The sequence below is a fragment of the Berghia stephanieae genome, chromosome 2 (genome assembly GCF_034508935.2).
Source record: "Berghia stephanieae isolate SIO BIC M18660-M18661 chromosome 2, UCSD_Bste_1.3, whole genome shotgun sequence".
Taxonomy (NCBI): domain Eukaryota; kingdom Metazoa; phylum Mollusca; class Gastropoda; order Nudibranchia; family Aeolidiidae; genus Berghia; species Berghia stephanieae.
In genome coordinates this window covers 92650640-92658139 of record NC_088361.1, presented here as the reverse complement: position 1 = coordinate 92658139, position 7500 = coordinate 92650640, and the positions used below count along the sequence as shown (strand labels likewise).

General features: G+C 35.5%; 1 protein-coding gene across 7 annotated transcripts in view; it reads right to left on the bottom strand.

Moving 5' to 3' along the window:
* LOC144965871 (sodium-dependent glucose transporter 1A-like) overlaps positions 1 to 7500 on the bottom strand; it is a 35310-nt gene that overhangs the window by 15623 nt on the left and 12187 nt on the right. For 2 of the 7 annotated variants that reach the window (XM_078901680.1, XM_078901685.1), the window contains exons 1-2: positions 1092 to 1621; positions 460 to 598 (exon numbers count right to left, since the gene is read on the bottom strand). The exons of 2 other annotated variants lie outside the window; for them this stretch is intronic. The gene's annotated coding sequence lies outside the window, so the exon portion shown is untranslated. Of the gene's footprint in view, positions 1 to 459; positions 599 to 1091; positions 1622 to 7500 lie in introns of those variants that run through there. 3 more of the 7 variants (XM_078901682.1, XM_078901687.1, XM_078901681.1) reach the window with 2 other exon arrangements.

Genomic DNA, 7500 nt, shown 5'->3' with positions numbered 1-7500 from the left:
AATAAGACTCATCAATCATGAGCTGCACTCACAATTTTAATACAGACAAGGGGAAAGAAGAAGAACATAGACAGATTGAGATGGCGTTTTCAGGTGCCGCGATAAAATTAACGGTAGATTTTTGATCAATGAAAACATGGAATTTGTGACACATGTGCTCGGACAAACATAGTTGGTGGTTTATAAACAATAACGGAATGAAATCGACCTCTCTCCGATTATTGTTATTGTTTTTATACCTCCAAATGAGTGGCTAGTTATCACAAAAAGTTTCTCTATCATGTCATAAACGTTTAAATCTACAAATACTTTTCTTTGTCGGTTCTATTGATCAAGCAGTAGAACAGTGGTTATTTTATTTAGACGCATGCCATCGATAGTAAAACCTGTGTAATTCGCTATCTTTACTTATCACTGCCATTGTTTACATTACGTCAAAATATTGTGATAAATACTCACAAACTGTGGAGCTGATTGCTTCTGATGACAGGAAAGTCCTTTAGATAGAAATGGCTTGTATTGTTCACTGAAAATGTCAACAGGTATTGTCAGGATACTATTTTCCATGGGATTCACGCAAATAGCACTCGTATTGATGCTATGCATTTATCCCAAAAAAATTCACAACACCCGCAAACGGGACATAACATACCAACACAAAACAATGTGTAACGTGCACAGTCTGATTGATATAGATAGTATGCGCTTGGCTAAGAAGCTCATAATATTGCCATCCGGAAGTATAACGGACCAACACACAAAACTGTGTGTATCCATGAACGTTTATAGTCAGGTTAATACAGTTCAGTGAGCAATACTCATAAACGCGGATGGCAAAAAACAATAACAAAGTCCTGAGTGACGTCATCTTCGAACTATTTATAGATAGTTCGAAGATGACATCACTCATGTCTTTGTTATTGTTTTTTGCCATCCGCGTTTATGAGTAATTCTCACTAAACTGTATTAACCAGACTATAGACCTTCAAGGTTACACACAGTTTTGTGTGTTGGCCAGTTTTACTTCCGGATGGCAATGTTGTGAACTTCTAAGCCAAGTGCATACCATCTATAATTTAGTGAGAACTAACCATTAAGCTTGCTGTCTCAAAACAATATCAAGGAGAAGACTGACGTCAATTTCGTTCCAACTATAAAATCACACTATTAAGGAAATATATTTGTTGTAGATTTTCTCCCTTGGTTGTCTCAAACACAGGAACATGAGTAAACGAAACTCACAACAACACCAAAAAAAACCACAAGCCACAACACTGAGATTCAGTCTTGTGTGGAAATGTCTTTGTAATTACATATTAATAATGGGACTGAATTTGATACCAAATGCAATTAATCAATAATATTATAACACATTCGTCGAAAATCATAGGAGTTCCTTATTGAGTGAATTTTAAAATTTCTAACGAATCATTTCAATATGAATTTGAAGCGAAACATTAATTGTCTTATCAAAGAAATAGAGCAACAAAAAACAAAATTTAAAAAAAAATCACTGCAATAAAAATTTCAGACGACTAAATTGTGTAATACAACAATATGTGATCCATCGCCTCAAAACGGTGTCGTATCGGAATGTATCAGACATCAAAATAAGAAAATTAAAATTAAAATGACTGGCAATGTGAATTATTTTTTTTTATCACTTAATGAAATGATTTACTTCTCATTAATCACACATAAAAACTTAACCTGCTCATCATTTTGACGGTAAATTTCAATTTTTAGCTTCTAGACCAACACGACCTAAAACCGCTCTGAGGCGGTCAGTCACAAATAGTTATATAGAACATTTATATATACTTATGCGCGGTGTGAAGTACACTGAAGTACCATTTAACAGATAAACTTACTAAAGCTACTTCATATCAATGTTGCTGGAGTTTTTTGTCCTTGCACTATTGACACATCAAATCATAGACGAGGCAGATAGTAAGCAAATTTTAGTACAAGATGAGGAGTTGGGTTACAAAACCTGATAAGTCACATTTAGATAGAAAATGAGATAACACCTATTTTATTCTATTATTATGGCCACTTTGAAATTATAACACGAAAGAGCTGATATTTCAAAACACTCATTGTATGTTTAATTCTATCTAACCGGACAAGACATATTGTATTTTCATCTTTAGGTCATTAAATAAATGATTTATAATCTCCCCTTCAGATGTCAACAACTAGCTTTCCTAAGACTCCATTACTTTTTTAGGATAGGTCAAGTGCTCATTAACATTATACCAAAAGTTTATCAAAAATCGGACACTAGGTACTATCATCGATTATTAGGTCATTGTATTGTCTAAAAATCTATGAAAATCTGTGAAATCTATGCCCCCCCCCCACCCCCCCCCCCCCCCCCCAAAAAATCAAATCCATTTCTTTTTCATGAATAGTGTCTAGTTCATTACGCTGAAATTGTAAGCTGATTCATAAAATAGTTTTTGAGTTACAATGCGTTTTCTTCTCTATTTAAATAGGTGTAACGAGGGATTTCAGAAATTTCACTAGAATTTTCTTAATTTTCTGGAGTTCTTTTGTCATTCCACACAAAATAAGTTGAAAGGGGAAAGAAAATAAATCTGCAGTCCTCTCAAAAAGCATATTTTAAAAATTTTGGCCAGAAAACTCGTCCTTCAAATATCGATCGATCAAAATGACACTCATCTTGCCAACAAAAATAAACTCTCAAACCTGCTACAACTTTTTAAAAGTCCCATGTTTCAAAGTTTAACACAAGATGAGGGTTATTTTAATTGATCCAAATTTAAAGGAGGAGTTTTCTGGACAAAATGTCTTATATGTTTTTTGTTTGTTTGGTTGGTTTGTTTGTTTTGTTTTTTGTTGTTTTTTTGTTTTTTTTTTGGGGGGGGGGGGGTCTCTTGTTAATTATTTTTTCTTTGGTTTGTTTTTCCTTTTCTTGTTTGTTTGTTTGTTTTTGTTTTGTTTTTTTTGTTTTTGTTTTTGTTTTTTTTTTTTTTTGTTTGTTTGTTAGTTTGTTTGTTGTTGTTGTTTTTTTTTTTTGTGGGGGGGGGGGGGGGGTTAGAGTAAGGCAGAAATGGAGGCTGATCGAAGAAGACAGCGTGAGTTTAACTCCCCAGCTCACAATAGAAGTTCAAGGCCGGGTCCCAAACCAGAATATATATATATTATATATATATATATATATATAATATATATATATATATATATCATGAAGTAGATAAGCTATTATAGAATAGGATGGGGAGGTCCCAGGGAATTCATATGCGATCTACCGTCTCAACAAGATATTAATTCGATGTGACCCAGATGCTAAAAAGCTAATTCAAAATTAAAAGTTTGGTCAGAAATGTCTGATTTTAGTTGTTGTTATTTTGATGAACGTTATCGACTGTCTCCAAGAAAACAAATAATTTGAAACCAAGCTTCTTAATTAGGATAATCAATTCAATCTTTAAAATCTAAACCACCCCAGGAATAATACCGTTTTGAGACATTGGGACACGTATTTACAATAGGAGTTATAGACATCAAAAATAATGGTGAGACAAAGCACGTCAGGGAGTAAATTTAAATAGGTTCATTCAAAAAAAAACTGACAGGGCAAAATGCACAAATATAGAAAATAAAGTACATAATATATTATTACTTAGGAATGGCGTTGAGTAATAAGGACATAGGCGAAAATCTAAGTGCACATAATACAGGTCTGATAACCCAGCACAATTTTTATGGGGTCGATTTAACATTGTTGGAATGAACAGTATTTTGCGTTGGTTTGGGAGTTGTTCCATTAATTATTACACAGTGTTAAATCGAAACAATAACACTTTTAATTATTTTCACTCAGATTTTATAAGTTGAGATCAGAATATAATTTTTAGCGACAGAGTCATCCCGACATATTACCGTTTTGAGTCGATTAGTCACATATTATGACCCTCGGTTCTGGTCCGTGATCGACGTGTACTTATTTGCAGGTATGAGAACCGAAATCGTTATGGGCTCATTGTAGTAATGGAAACACTCTCAAATCAACGCGATTTATAGTCCGTTACAACAATGTTAAATCGAGCCTATAATGCACCTGGTTATGAGACTTGCTAATATGTGCACTTAGTCCGTGATGCATTTGAATATTTTTTTTTCAGAATAAAAAATTCACAGTTCAGAAAACACATACAACACACTTCAAAGTATTAAGCTGAGAGTGAGAGACTCAATCTTCGTGAAACAGCGGCTGTTGCAAACAAAGATAATAAAATCATAGACGATTATCGTACTGTACATAAGAACTAAACTAGGTCAAATGCGCGGTCATTGCGGTGCCCTGCCACAGTGATACGTAACCGACAATGCTTTGGTATGGTGTAAAATACAGGATATAAAATATAGATACACTACAGTACAGCCTACATCAGGGGCGTGGCTATATTGGTTGATTTGGTGCTCGGCACCGCATCCATCTTTTTAAAATGGATTACAGCATCTTAAAAAATCAAATAATAAAACCGAGAACTTGTATTATATTCAGTCTCTTACTTATTTGAGTAAGTATTTTCTTAAATTTTGTATTCTTTCTTGTATTTTGTATTTCCGAATAATATAGCATGATTTAAGTCATTTTCTTCTGATTCTGGCACTACCTTATACTATAAGCATACCACGCCACTGGCCTACATATTGTTCTCGACATATTATGGTAGTCGGGCCCCTACACGGTGCCATGAATCATCAAATTCAAACTAAAGGAGATCTGATTCCTTTTCAACACTGTTCTTAAAGACCTTGACAGTCTTCGCAGTTCTTGAACAACAGGTGTGGAGAGAGTTCTAAAAATCTACGGATCCGAAAATTAAAGAATGGCCAAGTAAGTATTTAAGTAGGTCATACCTCCTTACCACAGCATGACGAAAAATTCAAGGAATTACGAAATTTTGCCTCCAATGTCAGTACTTCTCTTGGTCATTAAAACGTATCGAAAAAGAAATTTGATGACTACATGATTTTAAGGATTTTGAAGTGTTATATAATCCTTGTGAGGGTAAATTACTAGTTTTTAAAGTCAACTGTAAATAACAATGTGAAATTGAATGTAATATTCAATTTAACATACGAAAACAGAAAATATGGACGTTTCGGGTTTCCCCTTTATAACCAAAACAAGATGAATGAAACACTACAGACGAATGAGATAATGTGGTAGTGGTGTTGTTAAGATGAATAAACATGGGGCAGGAAATAATATGCTCCTTTGTTAGGAAGCACGATTTAAAATAGAACAATAGATATACTTATAAAAGATGCACAATTAATTAATCCAAAAGGGGGGGGGGGGGGGGGGGGGGGAGGAACTGTATTGCACAGTATAGAAAAACTCGAAAATTGTATGTTTACATATGTAACATTTCAACGTTTGCACTGTTGGGTTAATAAAGATACTGAAATAATAGTAATAGCAATAGTAGTAGTAGTAGTAGTAGTAGTAGTAGTAGTAGTAGTAGTAGTAGTAGTAGTAGAAGTAGTAGTAGTAGTAGTAGTAGTAGTAGTAGTAGTAATGATACTGGCATGTAATTTGAGGAAAAGACGATGGATGGCCGGGGGAGTCGGAGGGGCAAGAGATAAAGATAGTATAATATTTAAATGAGGTCCAGTCTCCAGTTCATGCCGTGAGGTGACAGGGTGTTCAGTTTAAGTATCAGTTCTGCCTCCCTGTATTTCCTATGTTGTTTAGTGGTGTGGCAGAACTGAAGGACCCATTGAAGTGGTGGGCGACAGGTTTGTCCTCGTCGTTTTCAATAGACCACAGATTTTCGTCCAAACCTGTCGCTTTATCTCTTGCCAGTTGCTCCGACGTATAGCGATTACAATTTTCATCTCCCAAAAAATTCGAATTTTCAGATTCTCGAGTGGGCAGGTCTGATTTAGGTTAAATACTTCTCTTCTAAGATTTTGAAAGCTCCTCCTTTAGTTGACATAAAAATCGTTTCTACTTATGGTTAAATCAAGCCCCGGTTACTATCTCTTGATATATCAACCCACGATACAAGCTGTTGTTTATCACATTGAACTTTCTGAATTGAACAATTTCTGAAATCTGATACAAACAATGGGAGGGGGGGGGGAAGGATTTTACTTACAACTTACACCCTTTATTAACATTTTCATTATAAGTGTATTGCACAGGGTGGGGGGGGGGGGGAATCACTTTTTAGTCTTTCATCCCCCTATTAGGGGAATGCACTTGTCACCGATTATGTCCCTTAGTTATTTCCCAGTGAATATTATTATAAGGGCAATACTCTTCAACAGTCGTAAGGTCACTTCCTTCCTAATGACGCATGGTAACTTAGTAACACTGGCTCTAAACTATCGGAACAATGGCGGATGCCCGTATGAACCCCAGCGAGCATAAAAGCGTATCCAGAGGAAAAAAAATACATAAATTTGATCATGTTTTGACTTTTACACATTCTGATCACAAGGCATATGAAAAGTTCTTGCCAGCATGAAGAATAAAAAGTAATGATTTTCTTTGTTTAGAACCAAGATGGCCGCCGTTGCCGGGCGTCGTGACATCAGACTACTGAATCCAATTAAGACAGAAACAACATTTCTCTCGACTTGATGATTTCTATAGATAGTTCGAAGATGACGTCACCAAGGTCTTTGTTATTGTTTTTTGCCATCCGTGTTTATGAGTAATGCTCACTGAACTGTATTAACCTGACTATAAACGTTCATGGATACACACAGTTTTGTGTGTTGGTCCGTTATACTTCCGGATGGCAATGTTATGAGCTTCTTAGCCAAGCGCATACTATCTATAGATAGAACGAAGATGACATCACTCAGGCCCTTGTTATTTTTTGTGTGTGTGGGGGGGGGGGGGGGGGGTTTGTGTGTTTTTTTTTTTTTGGTGTGTTTTTGTGTAATTGTTTTTTTGTTTTTTTTTTGTTTTATTTGGGGGTTTTTTGGGTTTTTTTCTATCCATGTTTATGAGTAATTCTCACTAAACTGTATTAACCAGACTCTTAATGTTCATGGCTACACATAGTTTTGTGTGTTGGTCCATTTCACTTCTGGGTGGCAATGTTGTGAGTTTCTTAGCCAAGCCCATACTATCTTTTGTGAGTGAACGAAAATCACAGATCACACCAACTCATGAGAACAAGTCACAACGCTTTGATTTCAGTTCCGTTCCTTTATTATTTTGACGTCAATCCAGGGGCTGAATAGGGGAAAAGTGTGATGTCAAAGAATGGTTCCTATTTCATTGGAAGTGTAAAACCACTCTTCCGGAGGACTGGATACAAACCTTGTGTACTTGAGCTTCTGGTATCAGAGTGATGGTATCTTATTTTCTAATCAATAAAGATTTTCCATCATCGCACTTTTAATGGCCCGTAATCCTAAGAATCTTCCTATAGATAGTATGCAGATGACGTCACTCAGGCCTTTGTTATTGTTTTTGCCATCCGCGTTTGTGACTTGTTCTCA